At 32.9% G+C, this 16618-nt stretch overlaps 1 long non-coding RNA gene across 1 annotated transcript; it reads right to left on the reverse strand.

The window, feature by feature from the left end:
* Positions 1-13674: 13674 nt before the first annotated feature.
* On the reverse strand, positions 13675-14777 carry LOC110871276. Its single transcript, XR_002553611.1, has 2 exons — positions 14686-14777; positions 13675-14136 (listed from the first exon to the last, which is right to left on the reverse strand). It is a non-coding gene; the product is annotated as an uncharacterized LOC110871276 (long non-coding RNA).
* Positions 14778-16618: the final 1841 nt, after the last annotated feature.

Here is a 16618-nt window from a genome sequence, read left to right on the forward strand (position 1 = left end):
TCTTAACGTTTGTATCGGGATTTGGTTTAGTGATGAACACTCTTAGGTAATTCAATCAAATCCCAAACGTTATACGAACACAAAAAATCAGTTTTACTAGAAAACTGTTTTATTCTATTCAGATGATTGATTTACGCTAATGGCTTGATTTTAAGAGATAGGATCAATAATCTTTTCCAAAATCCATTTCAACTTCAGTTAGGGAGGTTATGCAATCATCAAAGTTAGTAGGCTTTTAAACTTAGATGACCTCCTGAGTTGATTATTGGGTTTATTAGAAGTTTCAGTTTTATGGATTAGCTCTTGGTTAGGTTGCTATCATTTTCAGGATTCTAAGTCTATAAGAGTTAGTGCAGCATGGTGTACAAGAGGTGTAATAGGAGTTAAATTCGGAGTGAAATTTAATGACACTCTTCCCCCCGCCTCTTGTATTCCTTGCAAGTCATGATAAGGACTTTGACTACTCCCACTGACCTTAGAAATCTTTAGGAACTCAGCATGTTTAGGGTCAATATTTAATGACCAACAAATTCTAATAGAAAAAACAAATTAATGACATTAGTGGTTGTGATTTCTCTTGTTGAGGATTATGTTAGTTTAGGTACGAAATCTAAGTGTGCCCACAATTAAGCAACAATGAAACTTTTGTAAGAGTAGCATTAGATTTTAAGGAGACAAGTTATGATAGAACAGTGTCAAGATGGAGCAGTGTCTTTTACAAGAGGTGTAAATTTAGGTAATGTTAAATTTTCACTTCCCCACCTCTTGCAACTATTGCAAGTTATTATTAAGACACTTAATGCTCCCACTGATCTTTAATATCTCTAGAATGCTACAAGAGAAGTTTCAATGAGCTACGTGACGTGGGAACCTATCACATATATGTTAGACTTTATTTGATTTCTTTAATGTCCAGATGTCATAAAAAAACTTAGGGACATGTTTAATAGAAATCTGATTAAGTATATATATATATATATATATATATATATATATATATATATATATGAATAGATTTCTTCTAAGACCGTGGGCAATATGCGACAAAATTTAGATACAAGTTGAAAGTCTTTTAAAATGATAAATGAATTATGTCTAAATATTCCATTTGGAATAAGTTCCATGAATGTCAATGAACGACTTATGATGGACCCATACTTATTCCTTAAGCCAAGTAATATTTAGGGCTGTAACGTCATGAATTAAAATCACTTAGAATGAGATTAGATAAAAAATCATCCTCATTAACCATGTCTCATTAACCATGTCATGATTTCTCATGAATTTTGGTTATAATGGATGAAATTTATAAGTCTCATTTTCCTTTTGTCAAATTCTCATTTACATGATGACAAAAGTTGTGAAAATGTAAGGTATCATCTAGTTTTATTTTCGTAATGTTTCTATCCAGATATTTAGAACAAATAAAATGAGAGTTTAAGGTAGGTGTGACTTTATGTTGACTATGCAAACCTCACAATCTTCATAACATTGCTTAATTATGATACTATATTCTGATTAATCCTCAGAATATATAAGGTATCGAAAAAACGTTGTTAGAAGACTGTTCATTATGGTTCTTATAGTCTTAACATTTAATTTTGTCACTAACTCTCATGTTAGTTATTTGTTGACTTCTGGTAAGGAAACGTTTAAAACTAGAGTCAACTAATCATGTGTTAATAGGAATATTAATGAATTATCAGACTTAAATATCATTAGTAAGTGACTATCTAATTAATTTATCCAACTGTTCTTTAGAATAATGGATAGTCTCGTTGCTTATGTCTAGTCTAATGACATAATTATGCAGTGAGATTTTCCCTTGAAGAACCTTAGAGTTGGGATTTTGTACTTGTAGTTTGTCTATGGACCTTAGAACAATCCTCTTTCAAAGTTTAAGTGGTAGTAAGGTGAGTAACAACTTATTTTCCAGCTTCAAACATTTATTTCTTTGTACATATGTTGCTTATCAACACACTCATTATACTTTGGTACTTTTGAGTGTTATAATTGATTTATAAGGCATCAAATTGTACAAGTGAAAATCTTAGTATGTAATGTATTGGAAAAATGTACTTATTTCCATGCGTAAGCCCTTAACTTTATGGGTCATGGTATTGTACATTATAATATATTCACATATACCACTTAACTTTATAATTTAGAATTTTAAATGAAGGCATGCATCTTAGGAGTTCCAGTGATTATTCCACAATTATAGATTAGTCTTAGGAAAGACTTAATCTGGAATAACTTTAGTGACAACACTTATTATTGATTATCATAAGAGACATCATGTTCGATTTATCCTAATCATCATGCTCTACTTTTCTTCTGTAGTACTTATATCAGAAAAGAGCAATAGGATTATCGTATCTTAAGAGATAATCAAGGATTTAATTTAAGAGCTAATTCATATAGAAACTTTAAGCAAAGCAAAACATTTTAGGCTTAAGAATTAGAGTGGATGAGATATATATAGAAGGAAATTATAGTGAGTAAAATTATGGGTACAAAGAATAAGGCAGACGAAATGATCATAAAAATTAATTAATTAAGGATCATTAATATAAGGATCATTATGTGAAGAGGTTGTGATATGTCTATTACTAACATCAAAATAATAGACTATTTAAAGTTCTACTTAAACGAAGACAAATCAGCTTTGGCCAGAAGTGTAATCATTTAAGCATGTGTGCAAAGTGGTTGTAACAAATCAGCTTTGGCCAGAAATTGAGACAATCACTTTAGTTATGCACTTGTTAAGTATGTTATCTATGAAGGAATTAAATAAGCTTTGGCCAGATATTAAGACATTCATGTTTATGATGCACACTTAACATAGCTTTCGTAATACTTGAATGATAAGTAGATGTATCAAATCAGCTTTGGCCAGAAATGATACATCCGAAGCTCATTCAAGTTAAGCCATTTTGGTTTGTAAAACATTATTTGATCCTTATTAATTAACTAAGTAATTACAAAAACCAATTATTTAGTAGCAAACCACCTGTTAGCACGGGGTTCGGGGCGGAGCCCCGAGCTAAGTCTTAGTTCACATTAAACAACCTAAAATAATGAGGTTTCGAGTGAGATCTCGACTCAGGTCTCGACTGAGTTATGAGATCTCGAGTCAATTATGAGGTCTCGAGTGAGATCTTGAGTCAAGTCTCGACTCAGCTTATAACATTATGAGGTCTCGACTCATTAATGGTCTTGAGTCGCAACCTCAGTGTCTCAAGTCGTAATCATGGTCTCGACTGCTGTGAATTATGAGATCTCGACTCCTTATGAGGTCTCGAGTCGCAACCATGGTCTCGAGTTGTGACCTTTATGGTCTCGAGTCGAGACCTTTGTCTCGAGTTGTACAGATTTAAGTCCCTAGTCAAAACCTCAGTGGTCCCGAGTCGAGACCTTATGATCTCGAGTCGAAATTGTTGTCTCGAGTTATAAACATTTGAGAACACTTATGATTTCGAGTCGAGTTCTTGTGGTCTCGAGTCGAGACCTTTGTCTCGAGTGGTTAAAACTTATCTCGAAACTTCTGTTACAGCTATTAATGTGAAAACATAACCGAAAATTCGAATTGTTAGGGATTTTGAGATATGGTTTCCTGTTTTAGTGATGATCTAATTTTATCATAATATTTCGAAAATTATAACTGTATATCTTTTAACAGTTTTCGAATAAACTTAACAGATTAAATTGGATCAAACAGGGAAATAACACTCAAAAATCCAAATTATATTCCAAAACATAAAGGAATTTCGAATTTTCCTAAGAAAACATGATGAACCCTAAAAATAAAAACATGATTCTGGAACCCGAAACCTGAATTTTAAGGCTTTAAACAGATTTCGGTACAATTAAGATTTACCATTATGATTCCGAGTCATTTAAAAAACATTCTTTTTCCGAAAAAAATTGATCTCGGCACATCAGACTCGAAACCAGCCTTGATTTTCATTAAACTTTTAAAACTTATGTTTTCCAGATTTCAATCCCGGAATAATGGATAAAATCAGAACTGATTTATCAACATATGCTCTGATACCACATGTTGATCAGTTCTGTTTTAGGCATAATGGAAAACATGAAAACATACCTTTGATTGCATCAGTACAGGCCAGCAGAGAATCCAGATGTAGATGCAGCAACAGTGTTTGACATAGTTGTCAGTTTGGTCTGGTTCCTCCTTAGGGTGCAATCTAATGATGACGATGATAAGAAACCGACAAGGGAATCGGTTATGGAGAGGGAGGCGAGATTGATGTTATGTGTTATTAGGGTTTGTGAAATTGTCTAACCCTTTAACCTCCACATTATTCTCCTTATATATGCACCCAGGAGGAAACCCTAATTAGTTAATAAAGGTAATTAGGCCCATCAACAATTACCAACTAATTATTTAATAGGATTGTTATATATTTTGATCCATATAATGTAAATGATTATAATGGCTACTAGATTAAATATAACATAAAATATATCTAATCTTACAAGTGAAGCTCACGGGTATCGCGCTGGAGGACCGTGATAACTTTGATAATCTGGGCAATGTGTAGGAGGGTGGTGGTTGTGCCTTTTTTTCTTGCTTTGTTTTTTTTTTTTGTTATCTGATGTGTATGTTGGCCTCCTTTTAGTGGAAGCTACAACGACCCCCTATACTTCTAAGTATTATAAAAACAATGAGAAGTTTAGGTTTTGTATGTGTAATCCTCCCTTTTTTGAGACAATGGATGAAGCAAGCCTTAATCCAAACACATTTTGTAGTGATACGCCAGCAGAGATGGTTTGCCCTGGTGGCGAACAAGTTTTTATCAGTAGAATGATTCAAGATAGTTTGTTTAATATGATAGATATTTATTTAAGAGTTTATTTTTTTTTTTGAGAAAACATCATTTAATATGAAATCAAAAGTTCTATTCTATGAAGTCTTTATGTATATAAATATGACTGTATGGATGAATCATACATCAGTTACATCAAATGGGCAAGTCATGGCTACATCTTTTATAATTGTTTGTAGGATGTACTATAATCAATGTTTAAATAACCGGTTTTTAAGTCATACCGGTTTGGGCTTTAAAATGGTTCAACCGGTTGAACCGGGTTACTAGCTAACCCTATAAATTAGATAAAATACAAATTCATCTAAAAAAACAATCAAATCTCAACTAGGATTTATGTAACTTATCATAGTTTTATCTAAAAACAACTATTTTTATTGTAAACTATTAAGTATTTTAAATCATAGTTTTATCTAAAAACAACTATTTTTATTGTAAACTATTAAGTATTTTAAGAATATTTTTATTAGTTATAAACAATATTGCATTGTACCAGATGAGTAACAGTTTCAACAACAATGAAATATTGGAATAGAAGACACTAGGTAATTACGGTAAACATTGGAAGATCAATATTACCTTAATATCGTATTTTATTAAAATTAAGAAAACAAATCTTAAGATAATGCAAACCGGTTCAACGGTTTGAACCGGTAGAACCGGATTTACCGCCGGTACATAAGGCACACCGTATTCGGGTTTTACCGGCCTTTATCGAACCGGACTCGTGTCCGATATCCGGTTTAACCGGTATAACCGGCCGGTTCATACCGGTATTTAAAACATTGACTATAATTGTTCCATAATTAAAAAGACTATCCTTATAACTTTTGGTTGGTTCTTTTTTGGGGTATTAGATTTTAATAATCCCAAGTTTCACTAATTGGCCGGTAATAATCCCAACTTCAAAAATTGCCTACAACAGTCCCAACTTGTAAGATTTTGGTCACCAATGATCCTTGTCTAACTGGGTTATAACCCAGTTAGTTTTTTGAAGTTTTGAGCGGCGGAGAAGGTCACTAGAGGTTGGAGATGACAAGTGGTGGTCTCCTTTGGTGGTTTCAGGGGTAAAGAAGGTCGTCGGAATAAGTTGCAGGTCACCAGAGTTGCGTAGATGGTGGAAATTTTAAATTTTTAAGAAGCGGAGAAGATTACAGGAGGTCGGAGATGATTGGTGGTGGTCTCGTTTGGTGGTTTCAGGGGTAAAACGGGTCGCCGGAATAAGTTGCAGGTCACCAGCCCAACAAGGTTATAACCCAGTTAGACAAGGATCATTGGTGGCCAAAATCTTACAAGTTGGGACTGTTGTAGGCAATTTTTGAAGTTGGGATTATTACCGGCCAATTAGTGAAACTTGAGATTATTAAAATCCAATACCCCTTCTTTTTTTAGAAGGGACTCAATTTACTCAACTAAAGATTTTGGCAACTCAAGGATATGCATCTTTAAATGGACTCGACTATCTTTAAATTGTATTTTTTACTTTGTCACTAACTTATATAATATGGCACTGTGTTTGTATTTTTTTATACATTTATGATTTATTCGATGACGAAAGAAAACCAACCAATGAAAAGTGTTAACATCGTTTACAAAGAGATTTTTGGAAATTTATAATCATTTTTTAGTTGAAACCCGCGTATTACGCGGGCATTAACCTAGTACATTATGTAGCAAACTCGATGAACAAAGATGTAACTTACACAAAATTTTAAGATGGCACGTATAACATATTATGCCTATGCTACCACAACTAAATGACGATCTTACAGTTTTTCCTCTCTTAATCATTTACATTGAATGTAATTTACTCTAAACACTCATCCCTTTATCATTTTCTTCCTCTTTTGAGTTTCTATTAAATAAACATAATCATTTATGGCCTACAAAAAAGTCAACATACAATATATAGAACGATATCAAATCTTAATTAAGTTGATCCTTTCTTGAATTCCACTGTAAAAAAACCTTAGAATGGGATCTGAGTTGACTTATAATTATAATATAATGATTCACTGTCATTCGGCTATAAAGCAGGTAAAATAAATATATATTAGTAGTAGTGAAATTTTGTGTGATTTGTTTCCAAATATGCTACTTTCATTTGTTTGCGTGCTGATAATTTGATATCATCTTTTTATTATCTTGGTTCCACATATATCATACATTGCACAATAGTTTCCACTATGTCTTTCCCTAAAACATGAGAGTAAAATATTTTAACATATTAAACTGGCTTGCTAAAGAAGAAGACAAACTATATGTTTACATGAAAGCATCACTATTTAATTTTTTAAGAGTAAACTGTTATTTTAGTCCCTGTGGTTTGGTCAATTTTACCACTTTAGTCTAAATCTTAAAATTTTTGTATCTGGGTCCCTGTGGTTTCATTTTTGTTGCCATTTTGGTCTAAAAGTGAAATCATGCCGGATTCCCCTAATTAAACCCTCAACTTTTGCCCTTTTCCACAGGGGTAATTTTGTCATTTACGTTTTATTGTAACTGATATCAATTAAAATTAATAAAACTAAATTATTAAAACTAAATTATTAAAACCTGACCCTATATAAAACAAAACAAAAGTCTGAATTCTCTCTCTCTAAATTCTTCAACAACCATCACCACCACCCTCTACCCTCTACAATCAGGCATTATCTCTAAATCAACTCAAAAACTATGATTACCCCCACTGTGTGAATCCAAATTGCCCCAAAATCATTAACCATGTGATTTTAGAAATATGTTTGGCTAGAAATCAGCAATAAATAAGTTTGCACCAATCCTCATGTGTACCACACTTTGTCAAAGATGATGACCAAACTCACCTTGAAAACTCCAATACTGTCTGAACAAGAAGAAGATCACAATAAGCAGCAACAAAAGAAATGAAGAACAGTTCTGTTGTACTTGTTCATCATGTTAATCATCGGTATCATAATTTATTTAACTTGCATCATAAATCCTTGTAGTTTGACTTTATTTTTGATGATTTTGTCAGTTTGTTCAAGAAGCTTTTCGATGATAACTGTAGTTCGGCCGGTAGGTGTGACGGTGGTGGTCTCAGGTGGTTGTAAGTGGCGGCTTTCAACAGATCTGGAAACGAGGTGGAAGAGGGTTAGCTGATGGGGGTTGTAGTGATTGTGAGCGATGGTGGCTGGTAGTTTTCTAGGGTTCCAATCAGTGGTGGGCGATGGCGGTTAGAGGTGGTGGAGTGTTTCTGGTGGGCGATGGCTATTAGAGGTGGTGGTGGATGTTATCCGGTGAAGGGTGACAATGATGGTGGTGGTGGGTGTTTGATTAAGTTCTGTGTGTGTGTGTGTTGATAGAGTATAGAGAGAGATAGATGAGAGAGAGACTGAGTTTCAGTTTTTATAATTTAGTTTTATTAATTTTAATTGATAATCAGTTTTAATAAAACGTAAATGACAAAATTATCCTTGTGGAAAAGGACAAAAGTTGAGGGTTTAATTAGGGGAATCTGACATGATTTCACTTTTGGACCAAAATGGCAATAAAAATAAAACCATAGGGACCCAGATACAAAAACTTTGAGATTTGGACTAAAATGGCAAAACTGACCAAACCATAGGGACCAAATTAGCAGTTTACTCATTTTTTAACAAATTGCAAACTGAATCATGTGCACTTAAGTTCCCTACAGAAAGCAATATTCCACTATTGTTGGAATGGAATGTACTCCATTGGCATTATAACCTAGTGGCATTTTATGGTGGGATAAAACTTAGGAATCATTAGGTTATAGGTTCGATTATCACAAGACGTTTTTTCTCGGATTTATTGGATTTCCTCCTGAATTGATGTATAGGCAGTATTGGCTAGTGGAGATGAATATGATCAGCTGGTTCCGCTGATGACACGATGATACTCCAGTACTCCGTCAGTGATTCAAATTTGCCGTTCAAAAAAAATTGGAATGCCATGTATCTCTCGCAGTGACATATCTTGATTATAGTCGATAAATGATATTCAGACTTTAAAAAGATATTGTTGTATTATTTTAAGAATATTTAAACAGGGTTAGGATATAATAGGAAGTTTATTTGGCTAAGAAGGCTAGGAAGTAATCTTGACCATCCATTTAGTTAATTAAGGGCTAAGATTAAATGAGGGAAATTGAAGGGAAGAAAAGAGGCGCGTGAGTTTGTTTAGGGGCATTTTATTCAATCTAAGGCAATAGTTTCTCTCTCCTCCAGTTCCCCCCAATTTTTTAAACGTTAATAACTCTTATATACGACATTATTTTTTTTATAAAAATTGCACAAAAAAAAAACGAGCATTTTTTATCTTTAAAACGAGTATACTATTGCTATATTTTTAATTTTTTTTAAAACCCAGTTGCGTAAAACGCAATGGAAAAACCCCAGTGGCGTAAAACGTAATGAAAAAAAACCTAAAAAATGACATTTTTCTAAAAGCAACGCACCAAAAACACAAAGAAATGTCTTATTTGTAAAGCGCAACAGCCAGAAAACACAAAGAAATGTCTTATTTGTAAAACGCAATAGCCTAAAAACACAAAAGAAAGTGTACTTTCTAAAACGCAATGGACTGAAAACACATAAAAATGTGTTTTTACCTAAAACACAATGCACCAAAAAACACAAAGAAATGTCTTATTTCTAAAACGCAATGGCCAGAAAACACTTAAAATGTCTGTTTTCTAAAACGCAATGGACTGAAAAAGCATAAAAATGTGTTTTACCTAAAACACCATAACTAAAAACACTTCAAAAATGTGTTTATCTAAAACACAATAGCCAAAAAACACATAAAAATGTCTTATTTCTAAAACGCAATGGCCTAAAAACACAAAAGAAAGTGTATTTTCTAAAACGCAATGACTGAAAACAAATAAAAATGTGTTTACCTAAAACGCAATGAATTAAAAACACTTCAAAAATGTGTTTTTTTTAAAACGCAATGGCCAGAAAACACATAAAACTCTCTTATTTCTAAAACGCAATTAACACAAGTTGACCTGTCTGTGAATTTGTCTGAACCAGAGAGTAGCAAATCAAAAACTGGAAAAAACGCAATGGCCAGAAAACACATAAAACTCTCTTATTTCTAAAACGCAATGGACATAAGCTGACCTGTCTATGAATTTGTCTGAACCAGAGAGTAGCAAATCAAAAACTGTCTACGAATTTTCTGCTACCAGGGGCGCTGCCCCCGGACCCCCGCCAAGATCGTAAAACGCAATGACTAAATCAAAAATCCAGATAATAAAAATGAAATTAAAGAAGTTCTTACATGGATCGAAGTCGGTTTTCTTCAACGATTGACGAAATTTGAATGATTGAAACACTTATCAGAGATCGAATCGAACGGATCGAGTGATTATCTTCAAAATCACCGGAAAAAACGAGATTTTGTATGAAATTAAACTGGGTTTTCTTCAAAAAAGCTGAAGAACACGTTGATCGGGTGTTTGAATCATTGATTGGTGACGAAAATCGTATTATAATGTAGTGATTATTGAGATAGAAAGTGAAGAAATGGTTGAAGATGGTGGGTTTTGAAAATGGTGGGTTTTGATGTTACCATGAAGAAGGAAGAAGAAAATGATAAGATTGACTAAAATACCCTTCCTCTTTATTTTAAATTTTGCCACATGTCCTAATCCTATTGCTTCCTATACTTCCTAGCCAAAATAAACTTCCTATTTGATCCTAACCCTATATCTATATCTATATAATCTATAAAAGGAGATTAAAGGCTGATGTAATTTTGCCTATGTGTCAGTCTCTCAGGCATGCCACGTAGGATCTGATGATGTCATAAATAACAATTTATTTAAAACTTATAATACCATTTTTATTAACATAAATTACTCATTTTTTAGGAGGGAATTTGAAAATCAAATTCAAAATTTAAATGGGTTTTTATTAAGTAAAAAGTTTAATCTTATTCTCTCTCAATCAAATCTCAATCAAATATACTCTAGTTCATTTTCAAAATTCAAAACTTTCACACCTCTCTCTCTCTTCAACTCATCAGAAGAACATCTTCGAGCAGATTCAATTCCAACGATGAACGATGCAGATGTCTTCGAGCAGTTCATCCGTCAAGAAGCCGATGAAATAGCTAACGAGATCTCCGTTTCAGCAGAAGAAGTAAGTCTCTGTTCAAATGAAGTCAGATTTTCGTCATTTCAGTTCGAATTTTATCATCTGTTGTAGTAAAAATTGACACTACTCCATCTATAATGTGGAATTCTCCGTTAATGTTGTTTCACTTTTGCTATTATGTTTTCATTCCAGTTGATAAGTTAGGGTTTTTGTGGTTTAAACCCTAATTACTTGGACTGGATCTATCATCTGTTCCTTTTCCGGTTGATATGATTTGTATGCTTCATTGTAACACTTTTTTGGCTTTGTATTGGCACTGAAGATGGAAGATTGAGTTGTGGTTTCTCAAGTTTCAGAGGAAAAAGGGCAACCATCAAAGAACCGACTTGGAGTCTGAAAAGGATAACTCGAGTGATGATGGTTCTATTGCTTCAACTACAGTGACATAAACCAAATAGAATTGATGAAAGGGGGAGAATTGAAAATGCTGGTGGGATTGCCATGTGGGCAGGTAATTTTGGTTTTCTGTAAATGAATTGTGCATTTTGTTATGTTCTTTGTATTGACTGAAAAGATAGAAAAAATTAAACCTTTTGTTCTTTTTATGATAAATCTTGGTGTTTGACCATCGTGTTAATAGAATTGGTGATTTTAGATCTTCTTATCAACGATTGCTAAACCAATCATAAGTTTATTGATTTTGCATCGTGTTTTGGATGTTTTTCGATTTGGGGTTAAAAAAGATTTGATTTTTAATATGGCCATGGATTATTGTTTAGCTAAAGCTATGGCAATTGCTGTGCAGCCTACTAAAGATCCGAGAACGAAGAAGAAAGAAGTGACGATGAACCGAACATTGGTGATTGGGCTGCCAATACTTTCCTACGGTAAATATTATATGTAATTGCTGCAATCTATTGTTATTAAAACTGTTATTAATTGTATTAAAACTCTCGTGTGCTATTAATTCTATTAAAACTGTTAAGAGGAGTTGTAAAGCCAGATTGGTTTAGTTCAGGATCCTGTAATTTTGTTGTGATTTGCTTGATTTTGGTTGAAATTTATTTATTGCATGTGGTGTTTTATTTTACTTTGAAGTTTGCTTTATTTAAAAGCTTTATTTGTGGTAATTTGCTGTATTTTAGAAATTAGGGTTCTAATTTGGGGTTTTTCATTACATGTAGTGTTTTCATAGAGCTCTACAGTCAACTGTCTTCTATCAGGTACAAGATCTCTGTTTTAAAATTGCTGATGAAAATTGTTGATAATTTCAATTGCGTAGAGTTTAGGTCATGAAATTAGGTATTTAGGTAATTTAAAGATCCTTTCTATTTGCTCAAACTAATTGATGTCTCTTGCGTAGGTACACTGTATCTGATGTAAGACTGTTCACCAACTTCGATTTCATCTTAAAGGTATGAACCATCACATTCAAAACATTAAATATTATTAATCTTGTGTTTCTTGATTTTGACCATATTTGCCCTTTGAATCTAGCGATGGAGGTAGAAGACAACTGTGTTATTACTCATGTTCAAGATAAGCTCTTTCGTGTTCATGTGAGCAAGAAGAGAGGAAGACACAAAGGAGGTGTGAAACATAGTTCAGATGATACAGGTTCAGGTGTCAAATCTGTATCATGTGAACTGTGTTTGACACATGCTTTGTGTCTTTCTCTCTTTTTGCTCACATGAACACGAAAGAGGTTATCTTGAACATGATGTTATCTATTAAGGGAGCTTAGATAATGACATAGAATTGCCTACGTGTCAACTTCTCAGGTATGCCATGTAGTCCTCGCTGATGTCATAATTACGAAACGGTATCCTTTAGTGTTGTTTTCGCTAAAGTTTGAAACGGTATTGTTTAGTTTTACTCTACCTTCAAGGAAAGTCCAAGGAGCAGGTATAATTTTAAAATTTGCCTTCAAATTCTTTCTAACAAAACAATAGAAACGTTGTTGATTTTTTTTTATTTTTTGTAGCTATGAGATGGTTTAAAGCTATTGAATGACTTGAAAGTGTAGTTAGGCCATTGGAGATACCAAAACAACCATCAAACTTTTTGATAGGTCAAAGCTTCATGTTTCCAACAACTAATGGTTGTTCTATCGTAAAGACTTCTGGTATATATCTTAAGCATAAACTTTATATTGTCATTCATGGTGTAAAACAATGTGATTAGAGTAGAAGTTCAACATTGCTATGTTGTAACTTAGTTTCAGTATGAATCTGTTTTAGGTTGATTTCTAGGATTGTTTAGGTTGAAGGTAGCCTTCATTAGGGTTTTTATTGTCATCTTTTTGCTGAAAATTAGGACAAAAATCATCTTAAATGACTACACGGTTAGTTTTCTCATTTTACCTCAACACGGTTTCATAAAATTACTTTCTTACCTATTATACGTCTTTTTCTAATCTCAGGACTATAAAATTATTTTCGTGTTCATCTTCGTTTGTTATCAAAATATGTTGTTAAATAAACGAACATATATTAAAAGATATAAACTTGAGTCTATAAGACTATGCTGCTGCCACTAATGGGCCTTTCGACTTTAGCCCTAGAATATATACAACTACCAAACAATTTTAACATAATCCAAATTGAGATAAAAGTTACCCGGGTTTGTTGAAACTGTTTGGCTTCAAAAATTTTAAAGGAAAAAATTAAATAAGGATTAAACATTGTTAAATCTAAAAGTCTAAAAAGAAGTAAAAATAAACTGTGATAAGAAAAATTAATACGATCATCCATATAAAGTATTTAAAAAGAAACAATTACATATAAAAAAGAAAACTAATCAGACACTTAAATTCTAATAGCAAGAATCAAGAAACTTTAACTTCAACTCCATGGAGCACTGAACTTCTCGATGTATGTTATTGATCTTTCTCATGAACTCCAGGTCTCTATCTCCACACTCTATATTACTCGCAATACACAGGTCACGAACGGAAGTAGTTGGCATCGCCCTCAGGTCTCTCGAAACCTGGTCTCTTGTCAGCAGACCAAGTTGTAGTCCGCTAAAACACCTCTTCAACTCTTGAAGAGTAGACCTATCAGCCAAAACTTGCTCTTCGATTTGTTTAATAAAGCATTGCTTGAAATCGTCAGAATATGACTCCATTTTAATGTATTTATAAGAACTAAATCAAACAATAACAGTTGATCTTTGGCTTTCAGTGAATGAATCTGCGTATGATGAAGCAACATTTGAATTGTCAATGGTATTATATAGAATCTGTAACAGCCCAAAGGTCAGATTTAAATGCAACCATTAAATAAAAATTTATATTTAAAAACCATGTACATTTAATGATTTAATGAGAAAACGTGTATAAATTTATATTTAAAAACCATGTACATTTAATGATTTAATGGGAAAGCAAGTAAAATTAAATATCTAGAAAACCAAAGAACAAAATTTAAACCTTCAAAAAGGTTATCATAACTAGGAAACGTCTGTTCATTTACCCCCATCAAACATTTTACACACTATAAAGGATCATGATTAGTTTACTTGAAAACATCAACACTTCATTTTTAAAAAACCCTTCATCCTAAAACAAACTGTCCAAAAAAGACTAACACTCTTTCTAAATGGCAAGCAAAAGCTTCTACCACTGGTCTGAAACTGCCGATCTTAAAATTGAATTGTCAAGATGGTCACTCGAAGAACAGAGAAAAGATGAGGAACTAAAAAAAAGTTGCTATGGTGAGTGATAAATATTATAAGCAAACCTGGAGTAGCATTGCACTGCTGGATGATGTTACACCCTGACTTTTGCGGAAGCGTGATTTTGGTGTGACTTTCTTAATATCATTGCATTCAATCATAACTTCAACTATATGATAAAACCATAGGTTTGTCACCCATTAAATAAGTGTAAAACATAACAACATCATTTTAAAACGTAGACACCAAATTCAAGTTTTACAAATCGTACAAATTGTTTTTGAGTTCCTTAAGGACTCGTCAAAAGATATTGAATAATACCAATGTTTGGAAGACATGTCTCGTCCAGGAATAAGACACACCGTCCAAACTCAAAGGCCATGGATGACATCTTTATTCTTAACGCAGCATAAAACTTCCAACGCCCGCCAGATCCATTAAAATTTCCTGAAATACATGTAATTTGAAAAACATCAACAAAAGTTGAGCGAGTTCATATGTTCGGTTGTGTGTATGTATAAACCTTTGAAAATGTTGTAAGTATGTATATAAGTCCCTGGTATGTAGCAATAAGGAAAAAGAGATCACCAATGGTTTGCAAGGCCATTGATATGTGTGAAGTGATGCAGGAAGACTCAAACCTAGCAGATTTCGCACCGGGCTTCGGCTGGAAGACATAGTCACCACATGGTCCATTCTGCGGACTTTAGGGTGGGGCTCGCTACACCCAAATAGATCTATTACTCATGCCCCTCGGTCCTACAACGAGGATTGATGGCCTTAATCACCCTACTCATTCACATGATCTAGTAGTAAAAACCCTCCCTACGCTAACCATACCATGTAAGTAAAAGTTTGTAATAATTGTCGCATGTATTTCACCCCCGAAATATAAAGCTGAAAACAGTAAAGAGAAAAGGGGGACATGAACTCACTGTATTGCGTCTTCAGTATGTGTAACCCAAGTCTCCTTAGCCAACACGACTACCTACAGTGTACTAACGTCTATTAGACGAACGGGTCGTGCTTTGTCTTAGTATTTATGTTTTTGAGTTACGTTTCTGATATTATTCCAAGTTATAATAATTATATGTAGTTTTGGAATAATTGTTTATGCAGTATCTCTGTATTAATACTTCTCAAGTATTTTAACTTCGTATTTCCTTCCCAAGGGGCGGGGTATCTCATACATGTATTTTCGTATTTGTATTTGTATATCTTGCCAAGTAATGGCGTCGTATTTCGGTGTATTGTTCCAAATAAAATATGTTAATATATTCCCAATATATATATTTCCAAAACCACATATTTCAAGTCTCACTTAAATATACATAAACTTATTTTGTTCAATCATGTATTGTCCTAGAAAATATATATTTTTCTCAAAAATTATATATATCTTCTAAATATACTAGGAAAATATATTTTTAACTCCCAAAAATAATATATTTTCTCGTTGTCAAAAATATGTTATACTTGGTAATATTTACGAAATCATATTTTCACTTCTTTCATTTCCAAAATAAGATTTACCAAAAATATAATGTAATGGTATATCCCGAAATATTTCATAAGTTACGTTTTTGTGTTTGGTTTCACAATATTATGTGTGTAACTTAAATATTTATTCCTTGTGATTTTTGGTATTATTTTGGAGTTGTAATTTCCATGGTATTTTGTAAGTTATATTATTTTACCCTAAAATAATATAACTAGTTCACAAAATACACAAATAATCACACAAGTGTCTTAGTATGAAATATATATTCTAAATATATATTTATCAAATTTTATTTACGAAAATCAACCTCCGATACCTTGTATTTTTGTAACAACAACTAGGGCGAAGTTTATTTTGAAAACAAGGTTAAAATATATTTGTAACACTTGTTAGAAAAATATTTTCTAAGTGTTGAAATTTTAGAAAAATTTCGCCTGAGTTTCCTTTGTAAATGGAGGCGTCCATGCTTACTAGCATATCATTTTCTTTTAAAAAAA

Source organism: Helianthus annuus, chromosome 8 (assembly GCF_002127325.2).
Source record: "Helianthus annuus cultivar XRQ/B chromosome 8, HanXRQr2.0-SUNRISE, whole genome shotgun sequence".
Lineage (NCBI taxonomy): Eukaryota > Viridiplantae > Streptophyta > Magnoliopsida > Asterales > Asteraceae > Helianthus > Helianthus annuus.